General features: G+C 40.3%; 1 protein-coding gene across 6 annotated transcripts in view; it reads right to left on the bottom strand.

The window, feature by feature from the left end:
• FOXP1 (forkhead box P1) overlaps positions 1-26222 on the bottom strand; it is a 630188-nt gene extending 603966 nt beyond the window's left edge. For 4 of the 6 annotated variants that reach the window (XM_063122004.1, XM_063122006.1, XM_063122003.1 and 1 more), the window contains exons 1-2: positions 26061-26221; positions 23612-23716 (exon numbers count right to left, since the gene is read on the bottom strand). The gene's annotated coding sequence lies outside the window, so the exon portion shown is untranslated. Of the gene's footprint in view, positions 1-23611; positions 23717-26060 lie in introns of all 6 variants that reach the window. The other 2 variants (XM_063122009.1, XM_063122010.1) reach the window with 2 other exon arrangements.
• Between the last annotated feature and the right edge of the window lie 225 nt (positions 26223-26447).

Here is a 26447-nt window from a genome sequence, read left to right as displayed (position 1 = left end):
CTCCTTCCCTCTGCTGACCACCGCTACTCGCAGGAAGGAGGGAAGAAGCTGGGATGGGTGCCCACACCACACATGGTCCTTGGGAATTTCCCGGGACCATGGGAAAAGCCAGGGGGAAAGTGTCTGCAGATATCCCGGGGAAATGGAGGGATCGTCCCTACCTGCTCCCAGGATCACCTGTGCGTCATGTGGACACAGGGATGATCCAGGGATAATCCCCAGGATAAAGACTGGTGTAGACATGCCCATGGAGAACCTCAGCGTAAAACAGCAAGAAAAGGGAAAATACCTTTATTATCAACAATAATTAGCATGAAAAGAATAATAAATGAGACAGTTACATTCCCTTAAGCATAAAGCTAAGTATGTGCAGGAAGGGACGATGGGATGTGTAGGACAGAGCAAACAATAAAAACCAAACTAACAGGGAGATAAGAGAAATAGAAGGAAAAATAAAGGACCTCACACTAAATCCCTCTCCAAATGGCCAGAAAGAGCTTGGAAACCATTGCACAATACTTGGTAATAAATCCCAGCTTGCACAGCATGTTAAGATATACCTGTTATTTGTTTCAATAATTACAGTGCATTCTGAACTGTTCTAACTGAGTATAAGCTTAATATCCTCAAGTGTTTCTTTCAAGAGAAAACCCGAGACCTTCCATAACTTGACCAAATTATCCTTAAGAAAATATGGATCGCCCCAGGCATTTGTACTGCTCAGAAATTGTTTAACATTCAGGGCACCAAAGTATCATACCATTTTTAATTGTATGCACTGTATGCAAGGCCATCACACTTAGCATCACCGTCACAGAATAGCACATACTATACATCCCTATCAGTAATTACCCTTCTGTTATTTTATTTTTTTACTTCTTGAGGAAATTCAAGAAATGATCAGCATAAGTTCCATTAATTTTAAAAAGAAATATTACTGTCAACATATGAATTCTAATTTAACAAATGACAATTTTAAACATTATAAAAAATCCTAGCATTCCTAGAAAGCAACAGCGTCGAACACACATTAGCATTCTGGGACAGGTGGTTAGTGAGATTGTGCTGGCTGGCCCAGCCAAACAATCTGCCCACTGTCCATGTGTTGAGTATCAACTTTGCATGGGGCCTAGGTGTGTGCACCTGAATCACATGATCTGCAATCTCCAGTCTTGTGGTATCCAGATAAAGGGATTTGTCTGGACAGGTTCATCTGGTCCTTCAAATAATATGCTCTCAAACCATTCAGTAGGTTTAGGCTTAGTCCTAGCACTTTGAATTGAGACTGCTAACAGATAAACAGGCAACTGATGAAAAACTGGTGTAATATAATTAAACCAACAAGCTGCCACAACTTATGTAGAAAGCATTAGAGTAATCTCTTAATTTTAAAACATCCTGCACAAACGGGGGTTAAACTAGGTTAATTCTCCATTCATACAGCCAGCGACAAAACTGACAAGTCCAAATTCATCATCCTAAACTGGTTGGTGGGTTGAGGCGAAAATCAGTTAAGATGAGCTTTAATTTTAGAAATTATGTGGTATTCTGTAAACTTGAATTGCCAACAACTCCAAAATCCTTATTTCATAAATACTTTCTATGGGATGTGGAATTAAGTTCCATGGCAAGGCAAGATTCCTTTGTAACTATCATACATATCTGTTTGCTACATATATGGAACACATCTGGAGGGCACTAGGTTAAGGAAATCTGGTCTAGATAATCAGCAGATGATGTAAGCTTCTTTTGGGGGGGGGGGAGGAACATGAGGTACAATAAATTATGATGAGCTTCATCTAAGAGTGCCTGAAACTTTCCAGCCAACACACTCTTGAATACTTGCCCCAAATTGTAAATGAGATACTGGTCTAAAATTGCCTAGATCCATGAAGTCCAATGATAACTTTTTAAAGAGGGCCTAACGAACACTAATTTCAAAGCAGCGTACAGGTTAACCATCCTAAAGAAAAGATTTATCATCAAACTGACCCGCTAGTCATGTAGCGAAAGGATCAAGAGGTTAAGATGTCACACAGAATTCATCGCATCTTGTCTTCATCTTCAGGTAAAATCAACCTCAGCTCAGTAACAGAACGAACATTATACATGCAGTGCAGGCTTGTGGCTCCGATTTCAGTGGAACAGTGAATCCGATCTGGGTTGCAGTCAGAACTCTAAAGGAGCTATCCAAGGTATGGAAACATTTTGGATAGCTCCTTTAGAGTTCTGTCTGAAACCTGGAGCAGATTTACTGCCTCACTGACAGCGGAGCCATCAGCCTTCACTGATACATGCACAAGGTCCCAGAATCAATTGCTGGCATCTGCAGGTAAAGGGGAAAAATGATAGGAAAGTGCTCAGCTGGAGTTCCTAAAGAACCACTTGCTGTCAGAATGGATCGTACTAACCAGATGGATAAATATCTTGACCTATAAGGCTGTTTCCTATGCTTTTAACTGAAATTTGTCAAGCAAAGGTTACTGACAGAGTCAGGGAACCTTAGGCACAGAACTAAGAACCAGTGCAGTAGTCCAAGGAACAGACTGTGGCTCAGTGGTAGAACACATGCTTTGCATGTGGCAGGTAAGGGGTTCAATCCCTGCCATCTCCTGGTCAGATTGAAAAATTCCTGCATGAAAACCTGGACAGCCAGCGCCAGTCAGTGTCTAGAATACTGGGCTAGATGGACCGAAAAATGTAAGTCAGTTCCCTACGTTCCAAATGAGAACAGACATGCGGAATTCAATAAAATGCCTCACCATTGCCACAGCAGACCGCTGGTGATTAATAATTTCCTGAATTCCCTTCTAAGCACCAGTGCATATCTTTTGAAACTCTGCGCTGGATTTCTGCCATATGTACTGAAAATTTTTCCCAATGTTAATGGGGAGGGCTTATGCTGGTGTCGTTTGATACCCTTTTCTGGCTTTTGGAGGATAAAGTTGGTCAGTTTTGGAAAGATTTAGGGTAGCTCCATCTGCTCCTGGAGTCATCCTTGTTCCCTCTGTATTTGTAAATTGGTTTGGGGATTCAAAAAGGCTGTGATTGTTTGGCGATCCAGTAATCCTTCTTCGTGATGTCCTTCATACTGAGCACTTCTAGGGGAGTTTCAACTCAAAACCAGCAAAAGGAGAATTGGCAATCGAAGACTTGAGAGCCAGGACTCACATCTGAAATTTTAAATATGTACATTCATATGGGGTCCCGCATTCAAAGTATTGCTTCACAACTGATGCAAATTCATAGTAGTTTTGGAGACCACAATATGAAGATGTTTTAATATGATTAAAAACAGCAACAATCTGATATTCCAGCTAGAACTAGTTCTCCATGAACCTTCCATGGAAAGGTGCTCTACATATTGGGGGAAATGAAATAAAAAATTTGCTTGGACTAGGAAGTAGAAGTTCAATGCTGGAAATTACTATGTTGAACTTGTATCAAGTAACATTAATAAAATGTTAGTGCAGACAAAACTTCAAAACATGCAAAGCCAACCCAGTTGGAAACTAAACAATTTAGCTCTTTGTGCTGAAGTTGTAATTACTTGGAGGTGGGAGTGAAGGGGGATGGGGTTGGACATCCATTTACTCTGGTTGCAATTTGAGGCTACAGGAAGGTCTATATCTTGTTTAACTGTTTTTCTGCCTTTGTCTTGAAGCTCTTGAAATAAGCTCTCAAAATGGATTAAATAAAAGAGAGGGGGAACCTTGAACAAATGGAACAATTAAGATTCTATTCAAAAGCGCTTTTCTTCTAAGGGGAAAAACACATCAGGTTTCTTTTAAAGAAATTATGCAAATTGCATAGTGTTTCTGTGCACTCTGGAGTTTGGTGCTGCAGCGCTTACTAAGGATTCAGAGATAAAATTTCCACTGAATTCAGTTGAAAACCAGTCTGTCTTCCAGTCCATGGTTGATATACTCAAAGAAAACCATTGCACTTTTGTCAAGATAGCTGGAAGTCCATCACTACCAAGCTGCTAGAATCAATAGGAGAAAATCTACTACACAGTAACTGCAGCCTATTTCTACTTTTCCATTCTGTATGCCCAAAAAAGGCAAGTAGACTTGAAAACGTTGTGTACAGACAAACCAGGAGAAGGGTTATAAAAGTTTGGTTTGATGTCAGACCAGATCTGTAAAACTTCTGCCAGACAGTAGTGAACTTAGGTGGAGTTGGGGCTGGCCCTACCATTAGGCAGAACGACCCAGCCGCTTCAAGCAGCAGATGCTGAAGGACGGGGAGCAGTCAGAGCTGTGTGTGCCGCACAGCATGTCCTTCACCTCTTAAGCTAGCCTATTTATTTATTTATTACATTTCTATACCGCCCAATAGCCAGAGCTCTCTGGGCGGTTCAAGTGTAATGGCCTCAAGTGTAGCGGAGGGTCTCACTGGCAATGTTGAAGGAAGATTCAACTAGTCAGTTTTGTTCATAATAATGGGAACCATCTTGTTCATCTCAGGAAGATGCCTTGTGCCAGCCCAGCCCTGGGTAGACTGATTTGAATTGTTTGAAAAAGAATGGTTAGCCCTATTCTAATCCAAGTGTTGAAAGTTTACAAACCTAGCTATATTTCACCAACAAATCAGGCTGTATTCAAGCATTAAAATTCAGTTACCTACTCTGAACACAAATTATTTCACAATCTGACAAACAATAATTTTCAAAAGTTGCTTAAACATAGGTTTATTTGTTCAACAAACAAAGCAAAACTGTAAAAAAAATTGTAACCTTATTTGTGTGCTCATCAATGGTTCACCCCCCCCCCCAATAAATACACATGTGGAAGTTATAAAATTAGAAAGATATATGAAATAAACACATCTCAGACTTGGTTTGTTTTTGAAAGAAAGGCATAAAAATGTGAATCTGCAATGCTCTCCCAGCGTCCAAACGGCAGCGTGACATCCTAGAAGTAAGGAGGAATGTCGCGGCTGCCATTTTTTTCTTCAGAAGAGGAGCTGTGCGTGCGCGCAGCAATTTTTTAAAAAAACAACAACAACACCCTAATCCCCCCACCAACCTGAGGATGGCAAAATTGATGCCCCACCCCACCCCTATGGGCGTGGAGCCACTCCATGAGGCTCCGTGCCTGTTTCAGGTCATAGGAGCGCGTAGCACTCCGCCTGCGGTCTTCGGAATGGTCCCAGGACTGCGGGGAAAATCGGGTTAACTGGGCAACCAAAAATGAAGGGGTTGTCCCTGCTTGCCCCTGGGATCCCTATGCGTTATTTGGACGCACAGGGTGATCCAGGGACAACCCTGGGAAAAAAGCACAGTGTAGACATGCCCTAGGTAACATGGGAGATGACACAACATCAATTTCATTGGTGCTTCAGTTATTATGACAGATAGGAACATTTTCCCCTATCCACTCTCTCCAAACCATGCATAATTTTATAAATAACTATCATGCCCCCTATTACTTGTTCTCTTTTTCTAAATCAAGAAGCCCCCAAAACCTCCTTGAAAAGGACCATGTCTGACTGCAGGTGGGTGTGCATTTTTTTGTGTGCTGTTTCATGTAAGAAAACTCTACATATACACAACCAGCACATCAGGCTGAGAGATAAATCTCCAATCAATTCTGCTCTGCATGAAGAGAAATATACACTTCAGACATTACCCAGTTTCTTGCAAATGGTTTAGATCTGTGCCAAACTGATGCATGACATTTTCCTCTTCTAATCCCTATGACATGAGTGAAAACACCCAGGGTGCCAGATTATCAGTGAGGTGATAACACTTGTATTACTGTACCCGCCTGGCACAATCTGAATGAAGTTCCCTCGGGGCTTCTGGAGTTCCCCTTCTGTTAATATGCACTTGCACCAATTTCAAAAGCAATGAGAGCATAAACTGAAGTTAAGGCTTTCCTTTAAAAAGTGCACAGTGCATTAGGAACTGTGCATGTCATTCAAGGAACAAAATCCAACATCAACAGCCAGTCATCATAGAGGACTTAAGCGCACTTCATCAGATTCATGAAGTGTTATCCTCAGTTGGCAGGCATATATACACATAGGTGTAGGTAGAGAACAACGGAAACAGTGCAAAATAAGCACAATGATCATTCACAACAGCAGTAGCTGATGGTAACACAATCGTCCTTTTTTGTGTTAGCACATAATTGCATTTATTTCAGCCTTGATGTAATTGTCACAGAACTATATTTTTTGCATTTCATTTCCATCTGACCTCACTGTTCATTTCTCTTTCTCTCTCTCCACTCATGTATACATAAGGACAATACACATATCTGAAGTGGACTGTAGACCACAAAAGCTTATGTCATAATTGTTAGTCTTTAAGGTGCCTCAAGACTTTTTGTTGGTTTGGCTGCAACAGATTAAAATGGTGACTACATTAGAATTGTCATAGAGGGCCCCAGACTAAGGATTAGGGCATCCATTTCTGAAGTTATCTCTGACTCTTTGAAGGCCAATTTGTACACATCCAAAAGAATCAGCTGGCAAATCTTTTGCTAGAACGTACCACTTCGGGCTGGGGGGGGCGCGGTATGTTTGAATACTCCTCACGGGGGCGGAGGAGGAGTCCCTCCTCATACAAAATTAGCTGGGTTCATCCCAACATTTCCTAACATTACCATTTTTTTCTGAGCAGAGAAAGTTTATCTATGGAGTGAAGCATTCATAAATGTGACCTCCCACCTGCAGTCTTCAACCCAGTTCTTTCTCCTGCCATGCTCCACAACAGCAGAGAAAAACAGCCTTTGCATTCAACCCCAGATAAGAGGCCAGCATCCCTGGACTCATGAACTGGGACCCAGAAGAGCACCCCTCTCAACACTAACATGAGGGCAAAGGGCAGGGTCAGCCAGTGCACTGTCTCCAGATTCAGGGCCACATTAGTTCTTTCTTATTAGCTAACCTCAGTAAGCTTTCATTAGTACAGAATTTTAGTTTGTTAAGAAAAGTTGTGGTTCTAGTTTATCCAACTGTCTGTGTGCCACCTCTTTAATTCTGGGTGTGGTTGCAAATTGTAGGGTCAAAGAAAACTTGACTCTATTCACTTATTGTACAAACTGTGCCTGAGAAATTACAGTAGCAGTTTGGAAGGAAACAGGCAGATATGGTGCCAGAATAGTCAAAAGTAAGCCTGAGAAACACACAGACCTTTAAGAACTATTGCATGAGTTCTGTAAATTCCAATTTTGAAATTATGAGGATTTGTATATTCAGCCATTCCCCACTTCGTTGCCCTCAAAGATACAAGCAGAGAAAAGTAGCACCACATATAGGCACGAGGAAGACCTCCAGCACTCCCGATTTTTTATCATGGTTGATTCAAAAGAACAGTATAATGTGATAGTAGTTTCTTGGAATGGGGAGGAGGTATAACCATGAGCATGCTTCGTTATGAAGATGCAGTCATCTTAGTCCCCAGCAAAGGGGGAGAGGAGGAAGTAAGTCTGGGACATAGGTGATTACAGACACAGATCAATAATAACCACTTCATACAGCTAGGCAATTCAATAATGCTTCACTTCTTATTATATGTACAGACACAACTGCCACCTTCTCGGCTGATATCAGGAATCACACTTTGATATTCTCAGTGGCAAAATTCCACTGGTTCCATCATACATCAGTGGAAGCAGTTTTTCTTTTCTTGGCTTCAATAGGTGTGTGGCCTCCAGCCATTTTAAACCCAGGTAACAGTTATCCAGTTAGATACAGTGCTTACGAATGGACCTGATGCCTCCTCCCTTTGCACCATGCACATATACACCAAAAAATCTTTTCTTCTTTTCCAGAGCTCTCAGTGTTGGACAAATCTTACTACTGTAGGAAGGGTCCTTTTGCTTTTAAAATGCTCACCTGTGCACAGCAGTAGTTCTTACTACTGTGCACGGGTGAGCATCTTAAAAGTAAAAGACCCCTTCCTATCTGTTCATGCTGTGCAGCAGAAGCTTTGGTTGAATGGAATCCCACCCAATCTGCAATGAAGGGGAGACAGTTGGCCCCTTGTTGCAGGGAAGGCATGGCTCTGTTTCCTACTGGGGGGGGGGGGAGAACTCAAAAAGAACCTAACAAAAAGTAATCTGAGCTGGTTTATTTATTTATTACATTTATATACCTCCCCATTGCCGAAGCCCTCTGGGCGGTTTACAAAAGTTAAAAACAGTAAACATTAAAAGTATACAAAATGTAAAACCATCAACAGTATAAAAACAACTGCTGAAGGCTGCTAGGAAGGGATCGATGAATTAGCACCAATCTGCTGACAGCCATTTCAAAAGTAAACACTGTGTCTACTAAAGGCTGTTCAGGCCAAAGAGTGCTTAGAACCACCTTTTGGCATTTGATTGGCCAACACAAAACACTTCCCCCCACAATTCAGAGTTCTCTGCTTTTCCTCCTATCTACTGCCTGTCTGTATCCCATGAGTACTACCACCTCAGATTAAGAATTAAGAATGGGGACTATTTTAAGTATGAAAAGTAGTCAAAACGTAACAGTAATGAATGATGACACACATTATACTCATAGTCCTAATGGTTACGAGAAGGAGGGGGAGTCTTCCAAGTGAGAAAGGATTCTACTTCCTTTCTATCACTCCCCAACTCTGTGTTTAGTATATCTCATACATGAATGAGGCATGGCGCTCTGGGAATGGAAAAAGAGAGCAAGTCTCATTAAAGAAGCAAGTTAGGAAAAATGCAAAGTAATTATCATGCAGCTAATACATAAATAGGTTTGGGATGCATAATCTAGGTACAAACAGGTTATAATTACAAATGACCCTGTGTAGTTATCTGCAATCATGCCTACCTGAAGGGCACATTACACACCCTTCAGCGTATGCAGTTACACATGGCAGGAACACGTTTTATTATATTGTGACACCTCCAGCACTCCTATGTAAAAAAAAAAAAAAAACCCAACCCAAACCGCTTTCACGCTAATCTTAAAAAGATCGTTACTAATCTATTACTCATCACATTTAGTGCTTAGACACAATCTTCCATCTTATTCACCCTATCAATAACCCTGTGAAGTAAACGATCATTATTAGCGTTTTTAAAGATTGGGAAACAGGCAGAGAATCTTAAAGACCTGTCTAAGACCACACAGTGAGTATAGGCTGAACAGGGATTTGAATTCATGTCTCCAATACTATGCTTACAGATCCACACCCAAATCACATCATGATGCCAGACTGCATGTAACAACCTCTCAAGTATAACCTAGTGTACCTTTATAATTATCAGAATGCAGGAAGTAAACATATTGTAGCTATGACAGAACTCTTCCTTCTCCACTCCTGAACACATACACGCATCAATCAACCACTGTGGAGATCAAGCATGGAGTACCAAAACAAACAAGCAAGCAAACAAACAAAACCCTTTGCTAGACAACACCCTGGAGTGAAACCAACACGAAGGGTTCTCATAAACAGGCTAGTTATTGGGGGGTATAAAAATGCAATAAATAAATAAATAAATTAAATAATATGGAATATAATCCTGAAAATATACCACACTTTCTTTTGGCTATGATTTGAATTAAACTTTTGTTTTCACCTTCATGCAAAGCAAAATCCTCCCGTAGTTTTTTCATATGAAGAAAAAATAAGGGTCCAATCCTGTGTATATTTAGACAGAAAAAAAGTCGTACAACTCCCAGCATGCCCCTACCAGTTACAACAAATAAATTACTCCACAAGCATATAACTATGGTATTATTCACAGAAGCAGGATTCTCTCCAATTTGAAGGTATATACAAAAAGTCATATCTGATCAGGAATCTACCCTAAAACTAGCTTTGCTGCCAAATATCTCTTTAGGATGCTCCTTTACAACTACATGCATCAGTTATACTAATGCACATATTTAGATATGGAAACTAGACAGGGAAACTATTTGAATACATTTAGCATTGTCATTTAGCCTGGTTATACTGCTGTGTGGTGTTGATGGAACAAAGCAAAGAAGAAAAAAGAAAGGGGGAAAATAATAATAATAATAATAATAATAATAATAATAATAATAATAATCTTTACAGAATTCAGCAGCTGGTCAAGACAAATATTTCTAGATGGTAAAAAAAGCTGTTGAGGATAATGCTGAAACAAATGCATTTTTATCTTTTCAAAGTTACCAAACATTAGCATTTTATTCAGCCATGACTCTTATTAAATTGAAGATCTGTACAATCAGAATTAAATATGTTCTATCTACACAAAATGAAGTGCATTATTTATCACTAATATTTAATGACAAAAAAACTGATAAGTTTCTCCGATTATACCACTGATTTCCTCTAGTCATGCATCATTGATTCTGTCGGTCATTAGCATTATCACAGTGCATAAACTTCAGCTTATGCAGCAACTTTGATAACAGCAGCTGAAACTTACATCTACCTTTTTCTCCCCCATTTAGTTCAGATTAGCTATTCTACATTTCCACCTCAGACTGAGTGGGTATTGAGAACGTCCCTAAAAATCCTAGAGCATGAATCACTGCAAAATCCTTGTGCACAAATTTGAGGGAATTTCACTATGCATTTCAACTGAGCTTGTACAGAAGATGTTCCCAGTGGATTATTTATTTATTTATTTACACTATTTATATATCGCTCCCCATTGAAAATTTCAGAGGATAATGTACATTGAAAATTTCAGAGGATAATGTACAAGATAAAATGAAAATAAAAACAGAATAAAACACTTAAAACAGATATTAAAAGAAGCAAAAACAGTGACTCGTGGCTGGACATTAAGGAAAGGCTTCCTGGAATAATGATGTTTTCAGGTGGTGCCGAAAGGAGTACAAAGTTGGTGCCTGCCTGACCTCCAGAGGCAGGGAATTCCACAGGAGGGGAGCCACCACGCTGAAGGCTCTTCCCCTGGTGGACTCTAATCGGAGGATGGATCTATGTGGGACCACCAGGAGCAGACCCTCGGGTGACCTCAGTGACCGGGCAGGTTGGTAGGGGAGAAGGCGCTCTCTCAGGTATCCTGGTCCGAAGTTGCTTAGGGCTTTGTACACAAGTACAAGAACCTTAAACCTGGCCCAGTAGCGAATAGGCAGCCAGTGCCATTCCCTCAGCAGAGGAGTTACATGCTGGAAAGGAACAGCTCCAGAAAACAGCTGAGCTGCAGCATTCTGCACTAGCTCCAGCTTCCAGAGCAGCTTCAAGGGCAGCCCCACATAAGAGCACGTTGCAGTAATCCAATCTTGAGGTTACCAATGCCTGTACCACCGTGGTCAAGCTATCCCTTGGATTATGCCCACACGTAACAAACTTCCTCTACTGTGAATGAAGAATTCATAAGCAAATATGGAGCACTTATCAAAACTCAAACATCCATTATATTAGGCAATGAAGTTTTCCAATAAAGTTATATTGAACTCAATTTCTAAATAATCAATAAGAAATAGCTTGTATTCTCCAACATATGCTTTTTAACTCTAGGTATATGTTTAAAGTATAATTCAAAACTAAATTAACATTCTTAAACTGCATGAATTTAAGAAACTTAGTGGTTTTTTAAAATTATGCTTTAAACATATACCTACAGAAATGTAAATTTTGTGTACTACTATAATGACTGCACTTGCAGGTAAGACAAATACATGGACACATTTCCCATGTGAAACCAAAAAAAACTACTTTGAGTAGTTGAAGCTAAATTGAAAGGAAATTTATTTTAAGAAATCAAGTTTATGGGAGAAAATAACTGCTACTTATACCACTGATCCTTAGGGGCACACACATTTGTATTACAGAACAATATGCATATTTCATTCCACATCATTCATTTTATTGTTTTCTGCGCAAAACATTATGGCTACTAAGGGCATTTTTAAGCACAAATGTTTTATTTTCCAAATGTTCAAAACAAAGTTTCAAAAACATAATAATCATTTAATTCACCTTGTTCTCTTACTCTCTGCAGCCCTCAGTGTGCCCCCAAATCTGCTTTGCAGGGCCCCTAGACGTAGCTGTTAGATTCAGATTTAAAATAATGCTTGTTTTGGCTGAGAAATAATTATGTTATCAAAATTACATGAGTATTAACTTTATTATTTTCTAATAAGTTATACATTCATATCATTGTAAATGTCTCAGTTAAAATTCTACAAACTGCACTCAAAGCAGATATAGTGTGATTCTTTTCAGTTCAATACTAGTAAGCGCCTCTTCTTCCCTGAAATACTATGCCACAAACGCATTCACCCATGCAATGAACCCATGCTTACCAAACCATAGGATTTGGGAGTGTGTGGGAGTGAGGAAGCATGCTGGCTTCCAACTACTTGTCCACTTCCAGTCTGCCAAATGAACCAGAGACCCCGTTTTTGTTTTGTTCTCTGTGATGTGTGATCCCCAAATTCTGGGTTTTTGAGGGAGAAACAACCTAGAGTTTCAACCAAAGAACAAACCTGAGTTTCGCTCTCAACAACGCAGAGTTCCAGGTTCGCATGTCATGGAGAATAACCCAAGGACAGGAGGCCCCTGAGTTGTTTAGCACACCAGAAGCAGGCAAGCAGGCAGGAACCAGCATATACCCTCAGTCGTATACGCTCCCAAGCTACCCACTGTTTGTTAACCATGGGTTGTTTGTTGTGTGCAAACCAGGTCATTGACTTCAGAAAGAATACCCTTGGCTATCAGACTAAGAAGTGGGTCCTACTTAGTACATTATTTGCTTTCCTAGAAACTAAGGGCTCATCTACACCAAGCAGGATATTCCACTATGAAAGTGGTATATAGAAGGCAGGAGCCACACTACCGCTCTATAGTGGTACTGAAGTGCACTGACAACTGTTGGAGCCCATGACACATCTACACCAAGCAGGATATAACACTTTGAAAGTGTTATGAAAGTGGTATATGTATGTGTCATGGGCCCCAACAGTTTTCAGTGCACTTCAATACCACTATGAAGCAGTAGGGTGGCTCCTGCTTTTTATATACCATTTTCATAGTGGAATATCCTGCTTGGTATAGATGAGCCCCAGCATTCCGATTTAAGTTTGGAAAACAATAACGCTTACAGAGGGAGGGGGAATTAAAAACGTACCAATGGCTTCCTATAGGCTAGCATACCAATAGAAACAATCAGTTCCACCCACTCAACTATCATCACTTAGTAAACAAAATGAACACACTCCCATATCTGTGTACCTGCAGCCATGAGGGACACAGGCCATGGCTAGACTAGGACTATATCCTGGGATCGTCACGGGGTCGTCCCTGGCTGATCCCTGGATCCTGTGTGTGTCATTTACATGAACAGGGATGACCCGGGGACAATCCCAGGATATAAGCCTGGTCTAGCTATGGCCAAACAGTCTGTCGCGCTGCTACACTGTTGGCCCCAAGGCAGTTCCTTGGATGACTTACCTACTTCACAGATATATCATGGATGTGAATAATACTGGTTCCACTTTATCCAGTTATAGTGTAGCACTTCCTGCTGCCCCACTGCAAGTTGTGCTGCTGCTGGAGTGGTCGCAGCACGTCATTCCAGGAACTGCCTTGGCAGTGCCACAACTCATAGGGACACAATATAAGGTTTGATTTCATAATACAAAGCACATCTGTAAAATAAGGTTTAAAAACACCAAACATAACAGAGGTCTAAAAGACAAATCTATGATTAGGGGAATTTTTTTTAATAGAATATCACATTGCTTACACTGCAGTTGATACTAACATTCTATATAGAAAAACCCACATCGATAAAAGCTAACATATTTTCATGGTACGTGATTTATAAGCCCACTAACTATCAGTTATCTCAGATTGTTACCTCTTACCAAATGGGACGATTATCCAATGACAGAGCCAAACTAAAAGTTGAATCAGGCATATTGTGATTTGATTTTTACCGGTGAATTCACCCAAATAGTTCAAATCCAGTTAAGAGTTACAGGATGATCCTATGCATGTCTACTCAGTGGTACATAGGGTTCAGCGTAGAAAACTGCAGCTTAAGGTCATTGAAGCTGATCCTAAGCATTTTTAGTCATAAGGAAGTCCAACTGCATTTAATGGGACTCACTTTCTTGTACAGATGCGCTAGGGCTGTAGTCCTTTGCCGTGACCCCAAATTCACATAACTGGAAGTAGATTGCTCTGAAATCAATGGAATTTACTTCCAGGTAAGTGTGCTTAGAACCAGAGTGTTCATTGTACTGTCCTCTATAGAAGTAAATCACCCTGACTCCAAGCAATTAGGCTTAACAATGCTGTAGATCAGGCTGCAGTTGTTTTACAGTATAAATGTAGCATTAATTCCTAAAGAAATAGCATTTGATTGTTTAATGTCCTTTCAAAAACAACACAGTAGGGATTTAATATCTACATTGCGATTTGCAGGGTTACGTGGAAGATCTATAGTTAATAATATCCCTTTTCTTCTCCTTTTTGATACCTCTTTCGTGAGCTCCATTTTGTGTATGTGTATCAACCTTTACTGAAGACCTCCTGAAATATTTTTGCTGTTATTTTAAGTCAAGAGCTACATTCCAGACATACACAAGATTGAGATCAGAAACACAGAGGTACCCAGCACTACAGTCAAATTTAAATTCTATCTGACATTTACATGCAAGCATTTGAAGAAAATGTGAAATTTTCCTCAGGAATGATCAGAGTTAAGTAACTCTGAATATTTTTGAGAACAGAGTGTCTCTCCTTTAAAATATGGGATGCACCTTTTTGTACTAATAGTTTTCCTTACTTAGCTTAGGATTTGAATAAGAGCCACACACAGAGAGAATAATACTGCGCACAGAGCTTAAAATCTGCTTTCTCTTCTTGCCCTACCAGCCCTTTCAGCTGAAGATGCAAGGCACTTTTTAAAATGAATATTAGCTCATCTCTTCAGCAATACAAAATACAACCTCTGCACACTGAATAGGCATCCTTTGAACTCAGCATAGACTGGCCCTTTGCACTTGCTCACAACCACATCTCAAGGAAGAGATGTGATTAAGCACAAACAGCCAATTTGGGCTGAGCGCTTCACCACATGCCAAGCAAATGTGATCAAGGTTCCAGAAGGGACTTTTAACATGCAATCACCCTGCTCCATTCACAGAGTTTTACAGGGGGTCCAGACAACATTGTCATCTACTTGTAATCCTTCCACATTTCCCCATCACTTCTTCCATCCTTTTTCTTACTGTAGAAAATCTGTTAAGAAAGAAAAGACAGAATAGCTGCACAAAGGCATCTGATGGTTAGTGCTAGGACCCCTCCATCTGAAAGCAACCCAAGTTTCACACACCCTTTTTACTAACCCGTGTTAGGCCAAGGAAAAGTCAACCCAAACTGATAACGTAAGGGCTACTCCTCACACCCTTGCATCAGCAGAATTTCTTTATCTGTCTTACTGAGGATCTGGACATTTAACTGGTCGCTGATACGATTTTATCTTCGTTTATCACCATTTTTTTAATAGAGACATGACATTCTACTTACAGCTGCGTTCTCTCCATTTATGTCTCTCTTAAAACGCATGAACATCATTGGCCTTGCTATCTAAATCTAATAGTGTGCGTCCGGTCACATAAAACCACAGAGGCTTTCCAAAGATGCCTTGGGAAGTCTGACTACTTTCATTTACTGATGTGCTAATATGCTTAATCTACCAATTAAATGAATGGGTTCATTTGGTAAAATATGGGAGAGGGAGAAAACTTGGAAGAAAAGTGTACAGAGCCCCAAGTAAAGATATTTGACCTTAATTGCTGGCAACAAGTATTATTGGGAAGCATAGCTAAAAACAAGAAAAATATGTAAGTATAGTAATGGGAAGAAGAAGCCAAAAATACTTTAATTTCCCCCCCAGGGGGGCATATGGGGAACCCCAGAGGGCCATATTGGGACCCCAGACAGGCTCTATTTGACCTACATGCCTGAGGTCCCCCTTCCCAGCCCTAAATTCCTATCATAGATGGAGATGGGAAGGAAGCATTAATACATGCAACCTCCCGCCAATGCACACATAAATACCTACAATCCAAAAATAGTTTTATAACTTCATAAGCTGCTTGTCTAAATCAGCCCAAAAGCACAATTAAATTCTGTTGTTCTGGCTTACCTGAATTATGTGGCTGATCATTGGAAACATTCACTATCTTAGCTCTGGACAGATTTTTATCATTCCTCAATGTAGACTATTAATTCTATTTAGACTCTGCATCTATGTTCCTTTCATGTTTAAGCTTCTTCTTGTCAATCCTTCTGTTTTGGGCCAATTTCCCAATACTATATACTATGGGAAGCAATAGATAAACATGCAAAGTGCATTCCCTACAAAGGCATAAAGACCATCAGTTTCCTCAATTATTTTGTCAGCTATAGCAAAAGGAGAGTAGACAGGCCAGTTCATACTTAGCAAGCAGTGTGACATTTTTTATTTTAATTAATTAATTAATTAATTAATTTATTACACTTATATACCGCCCCAATAGCCAGAGCTCTCTTTACACTGATAGAGTTCAAGTTTCAATACCTGGCCTCTCCAGTTTAAAGTAGGATAGCATGGCTGGCAAAGACCTGTGTCTGAAACCGCTGCTAACCTGATTAAACAATATTATGTTAGGACTGACTGGCCCAACTAAATATGGCAGAAACTGATATAAGTAGAGCCACTTGCTCTACTTACCTTACTTCTAGGTAACATATGAAGCAGCCTTAACATACTCCCAGCAGGCCTTTTGTGGGATTCTAAAGTAGTTGTTTTTTTGAAGACCCTCGTGCACGTCAGTAGAATTCTACTAGAATCCTGAGGTAATTAATTCTCCCTTTTCTTTTCTTTTTTATAAAAGTAAGTCCTTATCAGTGCACAGGTAAATTTGGGCTTCTGATGACAAACATTTCTCATTGCTAAATGAGTTGACAGTACATCAGTTAATTTCAGATGAATAATATATAACAAAGGATAGAAATACATAGAAGGGTGGTTTGTCTCTTCCTCACTCCAGTATAGCACTGGCAATAACTCAGTGCAGTTACTCTTGTAATATACCAGGCTCAGGCCTGTTGAACATACACATGGTAAGCCACAATTTTCATAAAATGGATTTGTTATTTTATGTTTTAAAGTCTACTAATGTGCTTTATCTGAAAAGCCAAAAAGTACTGGCCTGCTATGTTCCTGGTAGAACAAATGATGGGGAAAAAGCTGACTTAAGAAATTCAGCTTCCAAGAATCTCACATATATTTTCCACTACACATCCAAGACAGTGTGTGGTCACATTTTAAAAGGTTTACAATGGATTCGAGAGTAACTGTAAAGCTAAAATATTGAGGAAATAAGCACTAGAATAATCATAACAATGACTATTATTGTTCTAAATAAAATTATTAAAAGTAAACATTACACTTGAGAAACATTTTTGCATTTGTTAGTGTTCCTTTGAAAACTGTTCTGAGTGGATATCTTGAAGAAAACCCACAGTTAGAAAATTCCTAGATATATTTCAACATAAAAGACATAATGTAAATATTTCATGATATGAATTCCATTTTAAAAGAACTGTCAAGATATTTACAGTGCTCAATCTTACTTTTCCTTTAATTAAATTTAACATACATACTTTAATTCAATTTAAATAGATTATTAGTTGTCAGAATATAGTATAAATTTTGTTTACGATTCAGCTCCTTTAAGTACTTACATTGAGGAAACTCTTTTAACCCTATGACTGAGTAGTATTTAACATTGAGATGTGACTTCTAAAGCGCGTCTGCTGCCCTTTGCACTCTTGCAATAATCTTAAATTACTAGAACTTAATTACAATTCCAAGACACTAAATTGAGATATTTTAAAACAGTACAGGAAGACTGCTGGTAGAGAAAAATAACTTATAATGCCAGGCATTAGAGATCTTTAAAAAGAGAGAGAAAAGAACAGGTGACGGTAGTTCTGCTACAACTCTTCTTGTTCAACATTTCAAACTGAAAATCATTTTCTTTCAGGAATTAATTAGATAAATAACTGCGCAATAAGCAGTCTATTCTGAGTGCCCATAATATACAAACACCCCACATAAATAATACTGCATATTGCTAAGGGTTTCTTCTGAAGTCTACATAAGTTGGAAAGTCATGGCTAATACATGTATTTTGGTTGCATGTAATTAGCATATCATTATTGTAGACATTAGGGATGTCAAAGTACACTTGAATATATTTCTTGCACTGTGCTTTTCTAGTGTTCTAGAAAATTGAGACATCTCCTGAAAGATCTTTCTGTATGAACTGAATAAATATGAAAACTGAATAAAATTAATGTATGCTTCATTTTGTTTCCTTAATTCAAATACCTTGTTTGTTTTTATTATTTTGTCCAGAATATCTCCCAAAATCCTCTCATTTATTGTCTCTGGATTTACTAATTCAGCTATAGTTTCAGGTAACATCTTCTAGTGTTTTCCTATTGCTGTTTTCAGAGCAACTTTAAAAAGAATAACAACAATTAAGCCACACTAATTTTCTCCTACAGCCCATGAAAAACGTTCAATAATGTATATCACTATTTAACTTCACCACCAATCCAGTCAAATAATACACCTAAACTGATAACTTTAGGTAGATTAATAGAACTACTCACATGCTTAAAACTGTTTCTAAGCTTAACTTCTTGCCTAGATCTGGGCCTATACAACTTGCTGCAAATATGCTTCTGCAATCCTCTGCTTTAAAAAATCCTTTATTCCTATCCTGTAACATATCTTAATTATGTTATTGCATGTCCCATGATAAAGAAATAACAAGAAATAAATAAGGAATTTATAGTATAATGTCAACCTAAGCCAAGAAGTGCCTTTCAGTGTCTTTTGCATCTCCTGTCAGATGACAACTGGAATTGCTGTAGCACCTGGCTATGCTGATGAGAGGCCCTGGGTTCAAGGCCTTGTCCCAGATGCAGGAAACTGGATGACTTGGGGCCCCACTAGAACTGCACATATGGTCAAAAGCAGTTAGGCTGTCAGATCAAATTAACAAAAATGAGGGAACCTGGCATCCATTCTATGGACATCAGCTAAGCTGCTCTGACTTGAGATATGCACATCCACACTATAGAAATGGTGCTGTGTTGTCCTGAAATAAACAGACACGCCTTCAAAACGAGGTATGCCCTTTAAAATTGGGACCATAAAACAACTCTAACAGTATTTATGCTACACACCTGCAATATTATCGCTACAAATGGAATTAGGTAGGTATCCTGCATGGTAGACAGGGTATAGAGTCATATTAATTGTCTCCCTAATGCCACAGCTTTAATACTGAACATCTGTCCTTCTCCTTTGACTTGATTTTAAAAAAAGTTGTTTCTCAGTTTAATGAAAATGATCTGAGGTAAGATGAAAGAAGAGATAACTTTTTATGGATTTGTGGTCTATGATGTGGTGCAGATATACTCTGGAACTCCTTTTTCCAAGTATCCTGAAGAATTCCTGAAAGTTTGCATAATCAAAGGTTCTGATAACTAAAAGGTGTTATTCACTTTGCCATAAAGTTGTAAAGAGTTAATTTGGATAATCAAGATTTTTAAAATAACAAGCCCTGAGCTTCACTAATGTGGATTCTACTATACAGCGCTAATATAAATATATACAACCCAATGCTCTTATGTGCCTCTTTAAACGACCAACAAGCTCCCCTTGCAGGCATGGGAGGAGGAAACACAACTTCCTCTGACTTCTATGTGAAGCTATGTGGAGTATAATTTAAACCACAAAAACGCATCAGTTCTGAATGTTAGGGAAAGCTCATGCCCCAATATTATTGCCTTCCAAAAAAAAAACCATGCAAACGCAAGAGCCTACTTACATATATACGGCAAGTCCTACTGAGCTCCATAAAAACATTTCAGCCTAGTGTCTTCAAGTTGCAATTAAGTTATAGTAATTTAAGATTATCACAAGAGCAAAGGGCAGTAGCAGCACTTCAGAAGACTACTCTCACCACTTAATGCCACTCAATCTTGGGGTTAAAGGAGCTTCTTTTAGTATAAGTACCTTAAAGCAACAGAATCGTAAACAAAATTTATACTATTATACTGTCAGCCTATAATCTATTTAAATTTTATTAGAGCATCACCAAGAACCTTTTACAGACAGAAACACTATTGTGTCCTATAAATAACTGGATCGACTTGGTGAAATTATATTATACACAGAATACCTGTACATATACAACACATTAGCTGAAATCCTTTACAGAGGTAAAGGATTGCACAGGATTGTGTCTGAATTAAACAGTGCAACATGACAGCTGATATATTTTACCAAAGAATATTCAGAGTGTGCAATCTGCCTCTCATTATAATTAATAGAAATTTCCATTCATTCCAATGGATCTGGATTACACCCAATAACTTCCTGTTCAAGGAAGAAGGAAATCGCAATAAGATCAGCACTTAACTGTTCCATTTGGAAAAGTTATCAATTTACTGTTATTCTGTCCACTGCTTCTTACAGTAAAAGAAAAACCAATCTAAGATTTGCCCACAGTTGTATTACTATCCACTGTCACTATATTTCTACATTATGTAAACCCAATTAAAATGGGAGTTTTTCCACCTATAAGATGGACTGCGTTTTCCTTCTGAAAGGACTATATAAATTAGATCCTAGAAGGGACTGGGTTTAATTTTCCTACCAGTAGAGAAATGAAATATTATTAAACTTATTAGTGGAAATGCTGGGGGAGGGGAAGTAGGAAATATTTATAGCTTTAAAAAAAGTTACACATTGCCACAAATGGCTTAATAGCATACATGTGTTTAATGAACATGTATTTAATTAGATAATAAAGGTACCAATAATAATAATAAAAATCTAACAACCAATGCAATAAGTTGTTTGGATGGTTGTGAAACCTAAGCTCTTAAAAGGTGTATGTGCTTCTTTGGGGAACTGAAATAAAGATCTATTTAAGTGATATTGGCTTTTTATTCACTGATAGTTATTTCAATGCAGCATGAACGCACAATTCTGTCAAATCAGGGGATGCTTTTCCTTACATTGACAGTATTTCTGATTTATATATTACTGCATACAGGAGTTGCCCCACTTTGTATTTTTTGAAATGTCATTTGTTAAAACAGTATTAAAGGTAAGTCTAAAAGCATTTAAACATAGCTACAGAAATCCTAAAATATTTCAAACAAAATAAAAAGCCTAAACAAGATTGCAGTACAATCCTTTACATCTCTACTCAAGAGCAAGTCCCACTGCATTCAATAGGATTTATTCCCAATAAATGGCTACAGATTTCATCGTAAGAGTTCAATTCTAAACATACTCATTAAGGAGTAAAGCCACATTGAACATAGTGAAATTTACTTCTGAATAAACATGCCTAAGATTGTGCTGTCTAATGGTACCTTCTTTAAATGGTACAGAACCAATAAATACCATAATAAATGCTTACAGTGATCTTTAAAAATAAAATATAATTTTAACTTCTGTGTTTGTGTTTGTGGCTGAGTATTTAAGACAAAAAATCTTAGACCAATAAGGATCATGATGACTTCTATACTTTGGGAAAATATTATTTTGGTTTTCTAAAACTCCAAGAAAAAAATGGCATAAAACTACATCACAAAGAAACTGTTTCAGTCCACATCAGAATAGCACTTCCAGAAACCCCAAAATGTCTTTGTTCGCTGACAACTTAAGAGAATGTATAACTGAAGGGCTGAACTTTATTATCTTTTCTTCCCCCTTTTTACATATGCTTGGGAACTCAAATGTTCCACTCTGCACTGCAAGGTGTTAGAGATTTTTTTAAAAAAAGGAAGTTGTACATCAATGCAGCATGAATGCACAATTCTGTCAAATCAGGGGATGCCTTTCCTTACATTGACAGTATATCTCAAATAATGATCAGGTTAAAAACATGGACTGAAACAGTACTGATCAGTTTTCCTCCCAAGTTATCCTTAGATTTCCGCAGCAAAGATCAGTATTTGTAATGGTCCATTTTTGCATAACAGAACATAGAAGTCTTGCTGCCTGATCGAATAGTCCAGATCTTTCAGTGAAACAGCTCTTAACAACAGCCCAGCAGCCGCTTTGTTTGATCTCTACTGCCTTCCTTAATCTGGGTTGTCAAGGTTCACTTGTTGGAGGCTGTTTACTTTTTTTTTTTTTTAAGTGATTTCTCTCCCCCCACCCCTTATACAATGACTAATCCAGAGGCTGAGAGGAAAGAATGCTGCCAATGCAAGATGTGAAAACTGAAATACCTTTTTGCAATGAGATTCTAGCTGACACATTTTGAACAGTTAGTGGAAAGTTTCCCTTTCTTTCATTCTGCATATTGATAAGAAGGTTAAAAAAAAAATAGAAGAGAAGTTGAATTCTACATTATTTTTAAGCACTCCAAATTTCTTTACTGTCTTGTTATTCACCATCAAAGAGCTACATCTTTCCTCAAGATGCCTTTGCTCTTTACAGAACTCACTGAATATTTGGAAGAAAAAACCCCTGCCCTTTTTAGGCTTGGAAAGGTCTTGCCTCCTTTGGTTCAAAAAAATTACAAACGCAAAGAATTTTGAAAAGTTCCTTTTTCTTTTTCTTTTGCATCTTACAATTAAAGTAAAAGCAAGTACCCAAAACAAATAGCATGAACATCATACCTTACAGTTATCTGCTATGGTACAGAAATGTAATTAGGTCTGCTAATGTATTATAAAGTCAGCTAAACAAATAAAATTTGAAATTATAGCCACAAAGTAAACTGTACATAAAACGTATGCAGTTTGGAAGGTTTTTTTAAATATATATATATATATATATATATATATATATGTTATCACTCAGTACCCAAAGACTCAGAAATATGTATGACATACATATGCTATGCAAATATTGTTCACATTACTCATTCTCATAACAGTGACCAAAAATGAAACCCTAAACTTCTAAGAGCACAAGTCAAGCTCTCATTCTCCAAGGATTTGATATTCAGAAGCAACCATAAACAGCTAAATGTTCGCATCTTTGTTCTAAAGAGCTAGGAATGTTTTGTTTTATGTTAAAAAACAGAACCAACAGATTTTCCAGTGGTCATTTTTGGGATGGAATTGCAACACTCCCTCCCTGTTTGAAATCAGCAGAAGCTGGGCCACTGCATTCCAAAGTTATGCCTGTGATTTTGGTCTTTCTACACCCTCTTGCAGCAAATGGGGAAAAATTAAACCATGTCATATGAAGACAATGCAAAATCAATACACTTAGTAATCAGCCCAGCAACAATATCTGAACACAATGACTTGGAATTAATAGTTATCAAGTGGAGTGGGATAAGGCTTTGGGGTGGGGGGATATCATCATATTTTATGACAGCACTTATATTCTTTGAGAACTCCTGAACTCTAATTTTCTTAGCTCAAAAGCAAGGAGAAACTATATTTTATGCCTCCTTGCCCTTCCTCTTATTTTCACTCGCTAGGAGGGGAAAAAAACGAGCCTGCAGATTTGGCAAACAGGTTTGTATCTCTCTTACCAATGATATTCAGTGGCTTTTCTATACTGGGGATTTTGCTTGAGTAGGAATTTCTTAAAGCCTCCATTGGTTCTCCTATACTTACCGGTAGAAAAAGCTCTGCAACTGTGTGATCGCCACCGTCAGCACGCAGCTCCTAAGCAAAAGGCTGCTGTTGCTCCTGATCTCTCCGAAGGCAAAACTTTGGGCTCTATAGTCGAGAAGAAACCAAGGGTACTTTCAACAAGTCTCCACAAAACAGGTTTTGGTTAAGAGGTGGGGGAGGCTAAGAACTAGAAGAGGGAGGGAAAAATATGCGGTTGTGTCTAAGGGATAGATGCGGGGTGGGGGTGGGGGGAGAAACCTTTGGAAAGCACTTCCAAGAAAGGGGATCAGGAAATCAGATCTGGTAACAGTAACAAGATCTAAGATTGTCTCTCTCTCTCACACGCACACACCTCCTTCCAGCTCAGCTGGGATCTGCTCTTTTTGCAGAGATAATGCACCAGGGGCAAATCATGGCAGACTGCTTAGGTGTGTGAAGTTGCACATGTGTATTCAGAGATACTCCAGGTCAGAAGGCGGCAGCGAGTGAGCGAGCGAAGCGCGCAAGGCGGGGAAGCGACCGCTTGGCTGTAGGCTGAGGAAGAAAGATGCGCTCCCACCTCTCAGCACAGAGAAGAAAAAGATCGGACCGGGGCGGGGGATTGTTCTCGCCGCCGCCAAGTCAGGGGTACCCGCGCTGCAAGCCCCAACAACAGGCGGTGGGGTCACCGGCTAGATTGGGAAGGGAGATCCAGAAGGCAAAAGAGTATTGGGCGCGGCGGCACTTGGAGAGCGGGCGCAGCTGGAGTTGCAGCGCGCGCTCCAACTTTTCCAAACTTGTCCCGGCTGCGAAGGCGCTCGCCCTGCTGCTGCAGCCACCGGAGGCGGCGAAACACCCAGCAGGGCGCGGCGGTAAGCCCCCAGCAGCAACCGTGGTGTGAAGCCTGACCGGGGAAGTTTAGAGCAAGCACCGGGCACAGGGTGGTGGCGTTCGATTGTGTTTATGTGAGACTCAGAGTGACATGGGGGGGAGGGGCAGAAACGAGGTAAGTGGTGCCGGTTGTGTGTGGGATTGTGTCTGTCAATAGTAGTGGACGGGTCTTGTCAAGCGCCTGGGGAAATGCCCGTCTGGGGCTCCCTCCAGCGTGCCTTTGTGGAGTGTGCGGCGACCGCCACTTGAGTGCGGGGCAGGAGGAAGGGCGCGCGACTTTGCGCAGCGGGAAGTTCTCTTTATGGCTGGCACCGTGGACAAGAAGGGATTCGGGTGGGGAGGTGGCCACTTGCGGCCCATGTATATTGTGCATGTGTGTGTAGTTGTGGCACTTCTGTGGGTTTGAGGTAATTTCCACGTGCGAGTTTCCGTCTCTGCGTGCCTCGAGACGAACTGCGCCAGTGGAATCCTCTTATCACCGAAGCGCGGGGCAGTGTATTCTAACAGGGCGATTGTGGTGAGTGTCGTGTTCGCCACCTGTGTGTTTGAGTGTGTGTGCTCCTCTTTTGAATGTGCCTTTGTGTGACTGAGGAAATGTGATGTTATCTTTGGCAGGGGGCGATGCCAGTAGGTCAATCTGACTGTTGTATATCGTCGCACAGTCTAGTATGCATCACAAGTTAGTACTGGAGTGTACAAATTGGCAACGTAATCTCTGTGACTCGCACACTCCTACATATAGAAACCCAGGGGATGCGGGTGTAGAGGAGGAAGTCTGGCGGCAGAACACAACCAGAGAAGCGCATGAAATTGTAATCCGTGTGTGTGTGTGTGTGTGTGTGTGTGTGTGTGTGTGTGTGTGTGTAAACCGGCGAGTTCAAGTTCAGTGGACATGTAAAGGTGTGAGCTGCAAAGGCCCTTTCATTGATGTTCACTGTACGAAAGCAGAAGAGAAGGCAGAAGCACATGGGACAAAAGTTTGTTCAAGTGGACGAAAAGTTCTCCCCCCGCCACCTCTTCCTCACCACAGAGTGACCCAAGTTTACCAAGGGAAGCGCACATGCCCCACCAGCAAATCCTGCCCGTCTCCAAACACTTCCCCCCCTCCCATTTCCCGCCCGAGGGACTTTCTATATACACGCGCGCGCGGGCGCTCACACAAACACATACACACATAGATATACACCGGGGGCAGAGTAGAGGCTGCTTCCAACTTGCTGTGGTCATGTGTACAACGTCCAGCACATGGAAAAGGGAAGAGTGGAAGGGAAAGGGGTGAGGGAAGAATGAGGTGCCAATGTGGGACATAAAAGGGGAAAAAAAGAGGAGTCTCAGAGGTGAAGGAGCCCTAGCTTCTTCTCATTGCGTCGGAGGTGTTTTATGCAAATAGCCAGGGCGCATGTGGGGGGGGGGATGGAGGAAGAAGAGGGCGGGGGGGATGCCGAGGCACGTGGAAAGGTGGAAGGGGGGGTTAGAACCAGGGAGGGGGTATTAAAGAGGGGACGTGAGGGGGGGAGGCTCGAAACAAACAAACAGGAGACTTAAAAGTGGATGAGAAAATGCGAAATGGCAAACTCACCCGCTGGAAACGGCCTGGTGGTGCCAGCTAAGGGGCTCCCCCCACTGCGGGCGGGTGAGTGAGTCTGTCTGTCTGTCTGTCCCTCCCTTTCCTCACTCACTTCACTCCCTCCCTCCCTCTCTCTCCCTTTCTAGCCAGCCAGCCAGCCCCATGCAGCAGGCACAGCGTGCAACACAGCCACACAATAAATAACAATAGAGCCCTCCGCTCGAGTCGGGAACTAGCTTTCCAAATGGGGGAGCGCAGAGCAGCAGCAGTCAGCCAAAGCAAAGCAACCCAGTAGCAGCAGCAGCAGCAGCAGCAGCAGCAGCAAGGGAGGGAGGCCAGTCTTCCTCCCCCACTCGTGTCCCCCCTCTCCCAATCGCCCCCGCACGCCGTGCTAGCAGC

This window comes from Elgaria multicarinata, chromosome 3 (assembly GCF_023053635.1).
Source record: "Elgaria multicarinata webbii isolate HBS135686 ecotype San Diego chromosome 3, rElgMul1.1.pri, whole genome shotgun sequence".
NCBI lineage: Eukaryota > Metazoa > Chordata > Lepidosauria > Squamata > Anguidae > Elgaria > Elgaria multicarinata.
The sequence above is the reverse complement of the archived record's forward strand: the minus strand, read 5'-3'. Positions and strand labels throughout refer to the sequence as shown.